Genomic DNA, 16,619 nt, shown 5'->3' with positions numbered 1-16,619 from the left:
TCATGCAGGAACCGGCGATTTCACTATCAGATACCCGGGAGCCGGGACATACAGTGGCGGCTCCAACCTGGCACCAAGGTCACTGCATGTGAATGGACCCGCTACCCGGCTCGGACCGGGTCGGATCCCAGGTAATTTCGGATCTCGGATCTACCCAAGGACCTCTACTGTGTGCTGTGCTGTGCTGTGCTGTGCTGTGCTGTGCTGTGCTGTGCTGTGCTGTGCTTTGCCCCCTGTGCTGTGCTTTGCTTTTCCCCCTGTGCTGTGCTGTGTTTTGCTTTGCCAGTTGGGCTGGGCTGTGCTTTTCTTTGCTCCCTAGCTGTGCTGTGCTGTGTTTTGCTTTGGCCCCTGTGCTGTGCTGTAAGTATGTGTCTGCTTCACATGCAGGTACATGAAAAGTCTAACCCTACTGTCACATGCTCTGATGATCACTGAAGTCAATGGGCAATTTTGTTATAACATTTTGTTGTGAAAGTATTTGAAAACGTTGTATAATGATTTATGAAATTACTAAAAAGGTTTGAGAGCTAATGATTTAAAAGGCATTTGTACACTCTCAGAGTTACAGACCTAAGGGTCCATTCAGTTCCATATTTGTACACTCTCAGAGTTACAGACCTGTACAAAATATTATAGCCTATGGCTATGGAAAATAAAAAATAAATAAAACACAATCTACTTGAAAATAGATTACCAAGCCTTCTGTGTGTTTAGATTGATACAGTAGTAAGTAGAGCTACAATTTTAATTTGTAATTCATGACTGGGCCCACATTCTTTTTTTTTTTTTTTGCAGCAGCAGCAGCAGCAGTAGCAGCAGCAGCAGCAACAGCAGAGCCTTTGCTTCGGCTGGACATGTCCTGGTGGCGGCAACGTTCAACGGGTCCCCTGTGCTGTGGTTTGCCCCATGTGCTATGTGCTGTACTGTGCATTGCTTTGCCCCGTGCTGTGCTGTGCTGTGTCTTAGCAATCTTTAGCAAGTAATGGGCAATTACATTTTTTATAACATTTTGAAAAAGTTGTGAAAGTGTTTGAAAACTTTGTATAATGATTTATGAAATTACAAAAAAAAAAAGTTTGAGAGCTACTGATTTAAAGGGCATTTGTACACTCTCAGAGTTACCTGTAAGGTATACAAACGTTACATGTAAGGTTCCATTTGTACACGCTCAGAGATACAGTCCTGTAAAAAAATATTATATGGCTATAGAAAATAAAATAAAATAAAACAATCTACTTGAAAATAGATTACCAAGCCTTCTCTCTGTTTAGCTAACATTGATACAGTAGATAAGTAGAGCAGAAATTTGAATTTGTAATCGTTTCTTTTTCTTTTTCTGCAGCTGAGCTTTTGCTTCGGCTGGACACTATAAGGGTCCATTTGGTTCCAGTTGAACACTCTCAGAGTTACAGACCTGTAGAAACAATATTATATGGCTAAGGAAAATACAATAAAATAAAATAAAACACAATCTACTTGAAAATAGATTACCAAAAATTCTGTCTTTTTAGCTAACATACTGTAGGTAAGAAGAGCTACAATTTGAATTTGTAATTTATGATGGGCCCACAATTTCGTTTTTTTCTGCAGCAGAGCCTTTGCTTCGGCTGGACATGTCCTGGTGGCAACAACGTTGAACGGGTCCCCTGTGCTGTGCTTTCCCCCTGTGCTATGTGCTGTACTGTGCTTTGCTTTGCCCCCTGTGCTGTGCTGTGTTTTGCTTTGCCAGTTGGGCTGTGCTGTGCTGTGCTGTGCTGTGTTTTGCTTTGCCAGTTGTGCTGTGCTGTGCTGTGCTGTGCTATGCTGTGCCCCCTGTGCTGTGCTGTACAGACCTGTAAGGGTCCATTTGGTTCCATTTGTACACTCTCAGAGTTACAGACCTGTAAAAAAAATATTATATGGCTAAATAAAAGTATGTGCCTGCTTCATGACAAGTCTAACCCTACTGTCACATGCTCTGAAGTCAGCCTGAACTCGGTAATATTTAAACCAGGAAAACATTTGACATTTTACCATTGACTAATAAAAGGTATCTTTACCAAGTAATGGGCAATTATATTTTTTATAACATTTTGAAAAAGTTGTGAAAGTGTTTGAAAACTTTTTATAATGATTTATGAAATTACAAAAAAAAAAACTGTAAGGGTCCATTTGGTTCCATGTATACACTCTCTGAGTTACAGACCTGTGAAAAAAATTACATATCTATGGAAAATGAAATAAAATAAAACACAATCTACTTGAAAATAGATTACCAAGCCTTCTGTCTGTTTAATTAACAATGATATAGTATATAAGTAGAGCTACAATTGGAGTTTGTAATTTGTGACTGGGCCCACATTCTTTTTGAAGCTGTGAAAGCCACTTCCAAGGAGTGGCTGTGTGTGTCCCGTTCATGTCCATATATGGTCATTTCAGTCCAGAATGAACAGGTTTTATCTGTCCTGTACATGTGTGTCCCATGTGTGTCCCGTTCATGTCCATATATGGTCATTTCAGTCCAGAATGAACAGGTTTTATCTGTACGTCCAGAATATGTGTGTAATGTCCGTCCCGGTCTGATGATTGGATGATTAAAAATGTCCAATGAGACCATACTTTGAGGATTGGTCAAGCTTCACATGACAATTCGGCCCTCCAGATAAAATCATTCATTCATTCAGAATTGGAAGAATGTATAGATCACAGAGTTCATAGCTCTAGAACACATAGAATAAAAGTTCCCTGCTTCACTTCGAACCAAGGTTTGATTTGTTTCTTTTTCTGCAGCAGAGCCTTTGCTTCGGCTGGACATGTCCTGGTGGCAGCGACGTTCAACTTGTCCCCTGCGCTGTGCTTTGCCCCCTGTGCTATGTGCTGTACTGTGTTTTGCTTTGCCCTGTGGTGTGTTGTACTGCGCTCTGCTTTGCTTTGCCCCCTGTGCTGTGCTGTACAGACCTATAAGGGTCCATTTGGTTCCAGTTGTACACTCTCAGAGTTACTGACCTGTAAAAAAAATATTACATGGCTATGAAAAAAAAAAAAAAAAACACAGTCTACTTGAACATAGATTACATGTCTGTTTAGCTAACATTGATACAGTAGCTAAGTAGAGCTACAATTTTAATTTGTAATTTATGACTGGGCCCTCTGCAGCAGAGCTTTTGCTTCGGCTGGACATGTCCTGGTGGCAGCAACACTGAATAGGTCCCCTGTGCTGTGCTTTCCCCCTGTGCTATGGGTTGTACAGCGCTTTGCTTTGCTTTGCTCTGCTCTGCTCTACCAGTTTGTCTGTGCTGTACTGTGCTTTACTATGCTTTGCCCCCTGTGCTGTGCTGTGTTTTGCTTTTCCAGTTGGGCTCGCGAAATCTAGCAACAGGGGCAGCCAAAATCTCGCAAACAGGGGCAGCTATGAAAAAAATCGACTAAAGCAGATATGAGGGGGTATGATAAAAGGCAGATTTAACCCTATATGTGTTTTGGTCTGGATGACTCCTTTAAGTAGAACTACAATTTGAATTTGTAATTAATAGGGGTGTAACGATATAGTAACTGTATCGAAATATCGTTTTTAACTTAAAAAATCGAAGTAGATCGAAATGAAAACAGCTAAAATCGAATCGTATCGTTTGATTTTGTATTGTATCGAATCGGCAGTGCAAAGAATCGATTGTATCGATACCACCTACTTGTGCATTGTATTTAGCATTTTTAAGAAGAAAAAATTAAAAGGAGGGGTTTAATTACTTTTCCTTTCCATATAGCTACACTGGTCTATCAATAAATGTGTGTAATCTCTGTGTTCATGTCAAGGTGCACGTTTGTCAATATACAACGTCCATGTATTTGGCAGATAATCACTGTGTTTACTCATTTATATATCCATAATAATACATGTTTCCCTTAAAAACCAGCACTATCCACACCTTTCACACAGATTTAATTTCTTTGCTAAATAGTTACTATATCGATTTTAAATAATTAAATCGAATCGTATCGTATCGCCATGAATGAACCAATATCGTCCATGTATCGTATCGTCAACCATATATCGAGATATGTATCGAATCGCTATTAAAATGTATCGTTACACCCCTAGTAATTAATGACTGGGCTCACATTTTCTTTTTTTTCAGCAGCAGAGCCTTTGCTTCGGCTGGACATGTCCTGGTGGCAGCAACACTGAACAGGTCCCTTGTGCTGTGCTTTTCCCCTGTGCTATGAGCTGTACTGTGTTTTGCTTTGCCCCGTGCTGTGCTGTATGTACTGTGCTTTACTTTGCTTTGCTTTGCTTTGCTTTGCTTTGCTTTGCTTTGCTTTACCAGTGTGTCTGTGCTGTACTATGCTTTCCCCCCTGTGCTGTGCTGTGCTGTGCTGTGCTGTGCTTTGCCGTGCCGTGCCGTGCCGTGCCGTGCCGTGCTGTGCTGTGTTGGCTGTGCTGTGCTTTGCCCACTATGATGTGCTGTACAGACCTGTAAGGGTCCAATTGGTTCCATTTGTACACTCTCAGAGTTACAGATCCATAAAAAAATATATTATATGGCTTAGGAAAATAAAATGAAATAAAACACAATCTAATTGAAGATAGATGACCAAGCATTCTGTAGTTTAGCTAACATTGATACTTGTGACTTGTGACTTGGCCCGCATTTTCTTTTTTTTCTGCAGCAGAGCCTTTTGCTTTGGCTGGACATGTCCTGAATCAGCAACATTGAACGGGTCCCCTCTGTGCTGTGCTTTCCCCCTGTGCTATGGGCTGTACTGTGCTTTGCTTTACCATTTAGGCTGTGCTGTACTGTACTGTGTTTTGCTTTGATCTACCAGTTGGGCTGTGCTGTACTGTGCATTGCTATGCTTTGCCCCCTGTGCTATGCTGTGTTTTGCTTTTCCAGTTGGGCTGTGCTGTACTGTGCTTTGCCCCATGTGCTGTGTGCTGTGCTGTGTTTTGTTTTGCCAGTTGGGCTGTGCTGTGCTTGCTGTGCGGTGCTGTACAGTGCTTTGCTTTGCCCCGTGGTGTGTTGTGCTGTGCTTTGCCGGTTGGGCTGTGCTGTGCTGTACAGACCTATAAGGGGCCAGTTGTACACTCTCAGAGTTACAGACCTGTAAAAAAAATATTATATGGCTAAGGATAATAAAATAGGCTACAATAAAACATAATCTACTTGAACATAGATTACATAGCCTTCTGTCTTTTTAGCTAACATAGATACAGTAGTTAAGTAGAGCTACAATTTGAATTTGTAATTCATGACTGAGTAGTAGTGTACAGAAAAGTGTTTTGCAAACATCGGCCTCATGGTGGCGCTAGAACAGGCCCATTTGAAAAATGTGGGTGAGAGGTTCTGATTTGGCATCCAGGGAGTGTGTGTGCTCATTTTGTCAGCGACCGGGCCAACGGCGACTGAGATTAGGTGGTAACAAACTGCGAGAACACACGGACAGAGGGACACACGGACAGACGGATGGACGGACAGACCGACGGAGGGGAAAACATACTCTCCCCATGCCTTCGGCTGATGGAGAGAATAAAACACATTCTACTTGAAAATAGATTACCAAGCCCTCTGTGTGTTTAGCTAACATTGATACAGTAGTTAAGTAGAGCTACAATTTGAATTTGTAATTCATGTCTGGGCCCGCATTTTATTTTTTTTCCTTAGCAGAGCCTTTTGCTTCGGCTGGACATGTCCTGGTGGCAGCAACGTTGAACGGGTCCCCTGTGCTGTGCTTGGCCCCCTGTGCTATGTGCTGTACTGTGATTTGCTTTGCTTTGCTTTACCAGTTGGGCTGTGCTGTACCGTGCTTTGCTTTACCAGTTGGGCTGTGCTGTACTGTGCTTTGCTATGCTTTGCCTCCTGTGCTATGCTGTGTTTTGCTTTGCCAGTTGGGCTGTGCTGTGCTTGCTATTTGGGCAGTGCTGTACTGTGCTTTGCCCCCCTGCTGTGCTGTGTGCCGTGCTGTGCTTTGCTTTGTTTGCCCCCTGTAGGCTACTGTGCTGTGTTTTGTTTTGCCAGTTGGGCTCTGCTGTGCTTGCTGTGCTGTACTGTGCTTTGCTTTGCCCCGTGGTGTGTTGTGTTGTGTTGTGTTGTGCTGTGCTTTGCTTTGCTTTGCTTTGCTTTGCCAGTTGGGCTGTGCTGTACGGACCTATAAAGGTCCATTTGGTTCCAGTTGTACACTCTCAGAGTTACAGACCTATAAAAAAATATTATATGGCTAAGGAAAATAACATAAAACACAATATACTTGAACATAGATTACAGAGCCTTCTGTCGTTATGCTAACATTGATACAGTAGTTAAGTAGAGCTACAATTTGAATTTGTAATTCATGACTGGGCCCACATTTTCTTTTTTTCAGCAGCAGATTATTTGCTTCGTCTGGACATGTCCTGGTGGCAGCAACATTGAACGGGTCCCCTGTGCTGTGCTTTCCCCCTGTGCTATGTGCTGTACTGTACTGTGCTTTGCTTTCTTTGCTTTACCAGTTTGGCTGTGCTGTACTGTAATGTACTGTGCTTTGCTATGCTTTGCTGCCTTTGCTGTGTTGTGTTTTGCTTTGCCATTTGGGCTGTGCTGTGCTTTGCTTTGCAAGTTGGGCTGTGTTGTGCTGTGCTTTGCTTTGTTTGCCCCCTGTTCTGTGTGCTGTATGCTTTTCCCCCTGTGCTGTGCTGTGTTTAGCTTTGCCAGTTTGGCTGTGCTGTGCCTTGCCTGCCGTGCTGTGTGCTGTGCTGTGCGTTGCTTTGCCCCCTGTGCTTTGCTGTGTTTTTGAGCGGTGGTTACACCGTCTCCTATACGTGGCCGTGTGTGTATGCGTGCGTGTGTGTGTGCATGTGTGTCTGTATGTAGCCTGAAGTACCTTTTTTGACCACACATGTTAAGGGAGGGGCGCTGTTGTTCAGGCCAGGCCAGACACACACACACACACACACACACACACACACACACACACACACACACAGACACAGACACAGACACACACACACACACACTATCGAGCGCAAAACGTGCCTCGTAAGCAAAGCGTCGCATGTGTACACTCATGCGATTTTATCTGTGTTGTACTGAACGCATGGACGTCTCCTGTAGTTTTTCAAAGGCATTTAATAGCTTACACGTAGGCGTCACTGGCACGCGTATCTGTGTGACTTCATTTAAAGTGGCCAGGCGGGGTACACGGGGACGCGTTTAATTAGGCGTTTGTGGCGAACGCATGTGTTAACGCACGCATAAATGCTCATGAGCAGAACAGCAGCCATAAACTGGCGTGATTGACTTGTTGCTCTGCTCTGGAACGCACGTGTGAGATGTGTGCCACACATTTGATTCTCAGCGCTAAACCTGCGTGTGTGTGTGTAGACGTGTATATCAAATAAAACATCCATCCAGACGTTCATGCGAGCATGCGTTGGTCTGTCACTGTCTGGCTGCTCTCTGTGCTCCTTAGGGCTGACGTAGCAAATTTGCTTTATATAGGCCTATTTGAATTGGGATAAAATACAGACCCTCAAGGACCACCGGTGGTCCTTTGGTGAGTTGGTGGTCCTGGTGCCCCCCCCCCCCCCCCCCAAGGACCACCGTTGGCCAAGGACCACCGTTGGTCCTTGGGGGAAGTTCCAAGTGGTCCACAGGTAAATTATGGAGAGTTGTTAAGCAAATGGATCTTTTAAATCTTGAGAGCATAAAGTGAAACCAAATAGATTTCGTTTCATTTTCTGGAAACACCCCGCCATTCCGAATATATTATTTATTATTATTTGGGCGATGATGTGATGTTGAAATGTAACTTTCAGATCAGCGCATGCATGAGTCACGGCCTTGCGCCCTGCTGGTTGGGACTAATATATTAAGTAGAAGTGTGTTGTGTTTATGGACTAAAATAACAGATGCTGGTTATTTTATTTGTTTTGCCCATTTTTATATTTGCATTTTAACCAAATGTTTTAATCCTTGACTGATTGAGACTATACATATTTCGTTAATTTATTTATATTTATTTATTTAACTGTTTTTGTTTTGTTTGGTGTTCCTAAGTTGAGCCCTTCGGAATGGCTGCCTTCTGGTTAAGTTGTCAGTTAAATTGCTTTATTTATTATTTGTTTAGTTCTGTTCAGTTATGTTGTGTTTAGACCTTTATTTCGTTATTTGTTTGTTTTGTTTAGTTGTTAACTTCAGCTCTGAGCACGGCCTGGCGCTGCAGGGCCGATCCAAAGGTAGAGCGAACGGTGCGGTCGTGATTAACATAATCACCTTCCATTTACAGACCAAAAATACAAATGTCCTTACATGATTTCACATTAGAGTACAGTCAGATTTGCATAAAGCAGAATAGGCTAGTAGTAGGCCTAATTTGAATTACTTTTATGCGCAACAGATCATCAAGCGCAATTATAGCGCATCATTGGCACCTGTGTTGAGTTGCAAGTTGAAGTGGATTTTTAGGCCTCATAGAAATGATTGCCAAATGGGACCCAATAATGCAAGAGCATGTCAGGCGAATTCAAGACAAGGAGGCAGTGTTTGAATTTTGTATTAAAAAAATGTTTTCTTTTGATATTTTTCATACGTGTTTACTCCCCATTTATCAAGTTCCCCCTGATTAACTTGATATATTCCGCTTCTGTAAATCTCCCCCGCATTCATTGGGCGCAGTCGGCGACTCGGCGGCAGTCGGCGCTGACAGCGCAGTGCTTCGAGTTTGTGTTGCATTCTACAAAAGTGATTGTGAAGCGAACAGTAGAACCAACACAGGGCTTTACACACGAGTGCTGCAGTATATCCTATGCGTATATTAATTAGGCCTACTTTAAACCATACAGCTTTTGGTAGGCTGTATAATAACTTGAATAATATGAATGCATATTAATTTCGTATCGGCATTGCCAGGGTGGCATTGCGCATAGGCTAAAATACCCTATATAGCCTATAACGTTCTCTACAATAAGTAATTGTAGATGATAGTTATATCTATCAAATATGGTTTTATATAGCAAATCAATGTCGGGAAATGTCCATTTTGGGAGCGCACTGCATGGCGCACTGGTAGATCAGCCAACGTTATACATCTTTAGATGTAATAGGGACACAATACAGTCCATGGAAGTGGGGCTTTCCAAGGAAGAGGTGACGTTTTATTTGTTTTAATCGCTTCATAATTGACCGAGCCATGATGAACTTAAACCAGAAGAACAAAACGTAATCCTGTGGGCAGGATTTTTTTTGCTCCCTCGCTTTCTCTCTCCATCTCTCTCCCGCTCTGTTCCAAATCATGTCCAAATGGAGACGCTTCATGCGCGGAGCGCAGAGACACACAGAGAGAGAGAGAGAGAGAGAGAGAGAGAGAGAGAGAGAGACGAGAGTGGACGTTTATTTAAACAGCAGCACACAACTTAATTGGCCCATCAACAGCCTTGGCCTATCATTGATCTCCCAGGGGAGTAAACCGATGTTCGGACTCTCTTTGATTCATTGACTGAAGCCCTTCCACACCTAATTGTTTGTTTATTATTTGAAATAATTAGCAGTGCAGGAACTGTCTATAGTTCTGGTCCACCTCCTCGCTCGCACTCTGTTGCCCGGCGCGCGCTGCTTGTAGATCGGCTACTTTGGCTGAAACTATAAACGACCGTAGAGCTCCAGAATGGCTGGCCGTTGGATCGCCGCGACCCCTCGTTGGAACCGGGACGACTAGACAGACGGTCGCTCCGTGGTGTTCAACACAAATGGAGCTCGCCGTTCTACATTGCATTGCATAATTGATACTTTTACATTAAAAAGTAAAACAGTTGAGTAGGCTACCTTTTCCACCACTGCCAAAGACCCGCAGCATCATCAAAGACCTATCCCATTGTTTGAACTGCTGCCTTTTTAAAAGATCCACAGGCTTAAAAAACAGCTGCGCTCATGCACTATTAGCTGTGAGACGGGATTTTTTTTTTTTTTTTTTCCTTTGCTTTGATCACTTGATTGGTGATCAGTCCACCATATTCGTCACAGCTGCAGGAGCTAATGACTGGCGTAATTCACACATCTATTGTTTGTTTTTCCTTGAAAGCAAATAATGACCGCGCTAATTGATTCATTGGTAACTGAGAGCTATACAAGTGTTTCTCAACCTGTGGGTTGGGACCCAAATTATTTTGTCCTGCACCATTTTCTCACTCAACAGTAACCGTGACAAATTAAACATTGGCCAAATTGTCAAATATTAGAGGCCTATTTCTGTTTCATATAAGTGCAACCACTTTTAACAGCTGTCTATCTGTGTGATGAGGGGCTGTGGTGCTGAACTGACTGACTTGACGTTCTCTATATGCGGTCACCAGCACTTTCGCCTATAACATATTCGCCTACACGCATTTGGTCTTTTCGCGTGGCTTTTTCACCGTGGAGGAGAGCCTTTTCACCAGGCCTGTCTGGTCGATTCACCGCTGTTGAAGAGCCATTTTGCCTACCCTCAGACTGTCCATGTTTGCTTTCAGTGGTGTTACCTGTCAAACAACGGTGACGGCTATCCTATGCAATGCCACTCCATAGAAATCACATTAATACAGATTAGAAGTTAAAACTATTGGAATCATTTAGGGCTTTGCAATGCACAGGGCAAAATGTCCACAGTCCGGTCCTCCTAAAGCACAATGTTATTTCTCTCTGATGCGTCCTCTGAGGCTCATGCAGAGAGCACAGACTGGGCAGCTCAGAGCGCCAGTGGCGTCAGTTAAAAAAAAGCTAAGGTATGGCAACATGACTGGTGTGACACCAGTCATGTTGCCATACCTTAGCAACAGGCACGATGAAAAGTACATTTTATTATGTCCCCTTTAGCCAAGGTATGGCAGCTGCCATAGCTTGCCATACCCAATTGACGCCTCTGAAGAGCGCACCACTCACGCAGCAGAGACAGAACAAATGCTGGGCTTGTATTGTAGTTTGATAAAAGCTAATGAATGCCGTTTTACCCATCTACAGCCCCCGTCAGTCACTGTTTATTTTGTGTCGGCGCTTCTTCGCTTAAGCCTACAATCAATCCAAAAACTCTGTGACTCCCTTTTTTGCCGGTCTTTCAATCCGCTTATTAGGTCGTGTATCAATTAATTAATTATTTGGACGCACCTGATTCCAATAACTATCTGTATTGATGTGATTACTATGGAGTGCATAGCCATGTGTAATGGTCACTGTTTGACAGGTAACACATGTCACAATCAATATAATATTTAAATGACAAAGGGATAATATGCAAACATGGACAGTCTGACATACAGATTAAAGCTTTGGAATCAGGTGCGTCCAAATAATAATTAATTCATTGATAGTGCACTGCGCAAATAGGTCATGAGTCATGATGTCCCGATATACATCATAGCATTTGATTTTGAATATTATCATAGGCCTACTGCTGCTATGCTTTGTGGTGAAGAAGGTTTGTAAAATATAGATAGGATATGCAGCAAAATTGTTCTGGAGGGAGGCGCGCAGATCTGTGTCTGGTTCTGGTGGTGCGCTCAGCGCTCTCCTCTGCTCTGTGCCAAATTATGTCTGTCTGTCTGTCTGTCTGTCTGTCTGTCTACCTGTCTGTCTGTCTGTCTGTCTGTCTGTCTGTCTGTCTGTCTGACACACAGACAGAGCGTGTCATCATTGCCTCGTTAAAGACACTCGACTTAACATTTTAAACCAGGCAAAATGGATTTTGGATTGATGTAGGCTTAAGCGAAGGAGCGCCGACACTAAATAAACTGTGACTGACAGGGACAGTAGGACTATAGGCCTACAGGTGGGTAAACGGCATTCATTAGCTTTTATCAAACTGCGAGCCCAGCATTTGTTCTGTCTTTGCTGCCTGTATCAACGCGAGTGAGTGGTCGTGCACTCTGCAGAGGCGTCAATTGGGCTGCCATACCTTGGCTACAGGGGGACATAATAAAATGTACTTTTCATCGTGCCTGTTGCTAAGGTATGGCAACATGACTGGTACCAGTCATGTTGCCATACCTTAGCTTTTTCTGAACTGACGCCACTGGCGCTCTGAGCTGCCCAGTCTGTGCGCTGCATGCGCCTCAAAGAGAGGACGCATCAGAGAGAAATAACATCGTGCTTTAGGCAGAGAGAGAGAGAGAGAGAGAGAGAGAGAGAGAGAGAGAGAGAGAGAGAGAGAGAGAGAGAGAGAGAGAGAGAGAGAGAGAGGGGCACCTGATTCCAATAGCTCTAATCTGTATTACTTTGATTTGAGTGCGTGTATGGTCACCGACAGCAGACAGGTGAGGCAAACATGGACAGTCTGACAGCAGAATTGGGCGTAGGTGAAATGGCTCTTCAACGGTGGTGAAACGGCCAGATAGGTTAGGTGAAAACACTCTCCTCCACGGCAACAGTGCCCCGCGAAAAGACCTGGCGAAAATGTTATAGGCGATTATACCTGACACCCTATATGCATGTGCAATGGGAAAATGAAATCAATCAGTCTGTCTGTCTGTCCGTCTGTCCGTCTGTCTGTCTGTCTTCCACACTGGATGTGTGGACAAATTGAATGAATTTTGATATTTTGATAAAATTAATAGGCCTACTGTCATTGCATTTCCATTTTTAATTTATACACCGAATAGCACAATTAAGTAGGCCTAGGTCAACGAGTCAACCCAATTAGCGCTCCCGCAGCTGGTCTGATTGGACTCTGACCAGCTCTGCGCTTCTCAAAGTTACATTAGATCATTTAAGCCATTGTGGCATTATTCTCAGCCAACTAATGATAGTCTATTCTGCATTCTGGTTGTCGTCACCCCAAATAATGGATTACTTCTTCATATAATTAATATAGGATATAATGCAGCAGCACTCTTTATGTGCAAAGCCCTCTTCTATAATAATCAGATTCATTTTTACTCACAACAGAGTAAAATATATTTAAACTATTAGATCTGCATTGTTAAATGCAACGGAACAGGCAACAATAGTGGATGGCAATGGCATAGAATTGAATGGTTTGGTCTGTATTTGAACTGGAATGAGTTACTGCTTAAAACGAATACAATGAAAAAAATGATACAAGAATCACAGTACATTTACAGATTTTTTTTTTTATTATTTATTTTTTTACATGACACGAGACGTGTACCTTGTTGGCTGCATGGCATCGTTACAGGACGCGTACCAAAGACGCGCATGGCATCGTTACAAGACGCGTGACGCGTACCAAAGACGCGATGCGTCCAGCGCAATCGTGTGCCCTGGAGTGCCACTGGAGCACAACTAACGCATGCATGCACGCACGCATATGTAAACAAAAACCATGCTGCACAAGATGCGTCGCATCGTTTTGCTGGCACAAAAGGAGCCTCATACACACACACACACACACACACACACACACACACACACACACACACACACACACACACACACACACCCACCCCACACACACAGGCACCCCCCCCCCCCCCCACGACCACCGCTCAGTTCACACGGGTGTGATTTTCTTTGCCAGTTGGGCTGTGCTGTACTGTGCTTTTGCTCCCTAGCTGTGCTGTGCTGTGCTGTGCTGTGCTGTACTGTGCTGTACTGTGCTGTGCGTTTTCCCCTGTGCTGTAAGTATGTGTCTTCTTGACATGCATTGACATGAAGTCTAACCCTACTGTCACATGCTCTGATGATAGTCTGTAGCTCAGACCTGTAAGTGTCCATTTGGTTCCATTTGTACACTCTCAGAGTTACAGACCTGTAAAAGAAATATTATATGGCTATGTAAAATAAAATAAAATAAAACACAATCTACCTGAACATAGATTGCATAGCCTTCTGTCTGTTTAGCTAACATTGACACAGTATTTAAGTAGAACTACTATTTGAATTTGTAATTTATGACTGGGCTCACATTTTTCTTTTTTTTTTTCTGCAGCAGAGCCTTTGCTTCGGATGGACATGTCCTGGTGGCAGCAACACTGAACAGGTCCCTTGTGCTGTGCTTTCCCCCTGTGCTATGAGCTGTACTGTGTTTTGCTTTGCCAGTTGTGCTGTGCTGTGCTGTGCTGTGCTGTGCTGAATTCTGTTGGCTGTGCTGTGCTTTGCCCACTATGCTGTGCTGTACAGACCTGTAAGGGTCCATTTGGTTCCATTTGTACACTCGCAGAGTTACAGATCTGTAAAACAATATTATATGGCTTAGGAAAATAGAATGAAATAAAACTATCTAATTGAAAATAGATTACCAAGCGTTCTGTCTTAGCTTACATTGATACAGAAGTTAAGTAGAGCTACAATTTGAAATTTTAATTCATTACTGGGCCCACATTTTTTTTTTCTGCAGCAGAGCCTTTGCTTCGGCTGGACATTTCCTGGTGGCAGCAACATTGAACGGGTCCCCTGTGATATGTGCTGTACTGTGCTTTGCTTCGCTTTGCTTTACCAATTGGGCTGTGCTGTACTTTCTTTGCTATGCTTTTCCCCCTGTGCTGTGCTGTGTTTTACTTTGCCAGTTGGGCTGTGCTGTACTGTACTGTACTGTGCTTTGCCCCCTGTGCTGTACTGTGTGTTGTTTTGCCAGTTGGACTGTGCTGTGCTGTGCTGTGCTGTGCTGTGCTTTGCATTGCTTTGCTCACTAACTGTGCTGTGCTGTGTTTTGCTTTGCTCCCTGTGCTGTACTTTGCTGTACTGTGCTTTGCTTTGCCCCCTCTGCTGTGTTGTAAGTATGTGTCTGCTTCACATGCAGGGACATGAAAAGTCTAACCCTACTGTCACATGCTCTGATGATCACTGAAGTCAGTCTGAAATCAGTAATAATTACACCAGGAAAACATTTGACATTTCACCGTTAGATAATAAAAGGTTGCTTTACCAAGTAAAGGGCAATCACATTTTTTCATAACATTTTGAAAAAGTTGTGGAAGTGTTTGAAAACTTTGTATAATGATTTATGAAAAAAAAAAAGTTTGAGAGCTACTGAATTAAAAGGCATTCGTACACTCTCGGAGTTACAGACCTGTAAAAAGATATTATATGGCTATGGAAAATAAAATAAAATAAAACACAATCTACTTGAAAATAGATTAACAAGCCTTCTTTCTGTTTAGCTAACATTGATAGAGTAGATAAGTAGAGCTACAATTTGAATTTGTAATTTGTGACTGGGCCCCCATTCTTTTCTTTGCCTGCAGCAGAGCCTTTGCTTCGGCTGGACATTAGTGTGGGGATTAAGGGGAGCAAATGCTAATTTCGTGCAATTTTGACTTAAAGCGCGAAATTTTGCACAGATGTAGCCCAGGGCTTGCTCTAATGATTTAGCTAGGGCGCCCGAGTCTGCGACCTTCGGGGTCGCCATAAGCGGCCAAATCAAGTTGGGCTCCCATTGACTTTCTATACAGGAGGAAAATACCCAGAATCTTTTTTTTTCTGGGTATTTAAGGAGGATCTGAGGGGTCTAACTAGGGGTTTGTCATGATGCTGAATCCATTGCAGGCATTTGTTTTGCACAAAAAAACATTCAGTGGGCTAGAAATGGCCTCAGAAAACAATACACGTATGGGTGAGTATTCATGTTAGTCGGAGGCCTTAGGGTTTTTTTTCTCGTGCTAATCAGTCTAAATGTGCAACATTTTGCACAGATGTAGCTCAGGACATGCTCTAATGATTTAGCTAGGGCACCCGAGTCGGCGACCTTCGGGGTCACCACAGCACCAACAAAACTCTGAAAAGTGATGACTCATAACTTTTCATCACTAAAGTCGATGGGAGCCCAACTTGATTTGGCCGCTGTGGCGACCCCGGATGTTGCAGACTCGGGCGCCCTAGCTAAATCATTAGAGCATGCCCTGGGCTACATCTGTGCAAAATTTGAACTTTTAGACTGATTAGCATGAGAGAAAAAAACCCTAAGGCCTCCGACTAACATGAATACTCACCCATACGTGTATTGTTTTCTGAGGCCATTTCTAGCCCACTGAATGTTTTTTGAGCAAAACAAATGCCTGTAATGGATTCGGCATCATGACAAACCCCTAGTTAGACCCCTCAGATCCTCCTTAAATACCCAGAAAAAAAAATCTGGGTATTTTCCTCCTGTATAGAAAGTCAATGGGAGCCCAACTTGATTTGGTCGCTGTGGCGACCCCGAAGGTTGCAGACTCGGGCGCCCTAGCTAAATCATTAGAGCATGCCCTGGGCTACATCTGTGCGAAATTTCGCACTTTAAGTCAAAATTTGCTCCCCTTAATCCCCACACTACATGTCCTGGTGGCAGCAACACTGAACAGGTCCCTTGTGCTGTGCTTTCCCCCTGTGCTATGGGTTGTACTGTGTTTTGATTTGCACTGTGCTGTTCTGTGCTTTGCCCCCTGTGCTGTGCTGTGCTGTGCTGTGCTGTTTTTTGCTTTGCCAGTTGGGCTGTGCTAGTGCTTTGCTTTGCTTTGCCAGTTGGGCTGTGTTGAGCTTGGCCTCCTTTGCTGTGCTGTGCTGTGCTGTGCTGTGCTGTGCTGTGCTGTGCTGTACAGACCTATAAGGGTCCATGTGGTTCCATTTGTACTCTCTCAGAGTTACAGACCTGTAAAAAAATATTATATGGCTAAGGAAAATAAAATACAATACAATCTACTTGCAAATAGATTACCAAGCCTTCTGTGTGTTTAGCTAAGTGTTTAGATACAGTAGTTTAGTAGA

The sequence above is a fragment of the Nannobrachium achirus genome, assembly GCF_963921795.1.
Source record: "Nannobrachium achirus genome assembly, chromosome: 2".
Classification (NCBI taxonomy): domain Eukaryota; kingdom Metazoa; phylum Chordata; class Actinopteri; order Myctophiformes; family Myctophidae; genus Nannobrachium; species Nannobrachium achirus.
Note: the sequence above shows the minus strand (reverse complement) of the source record.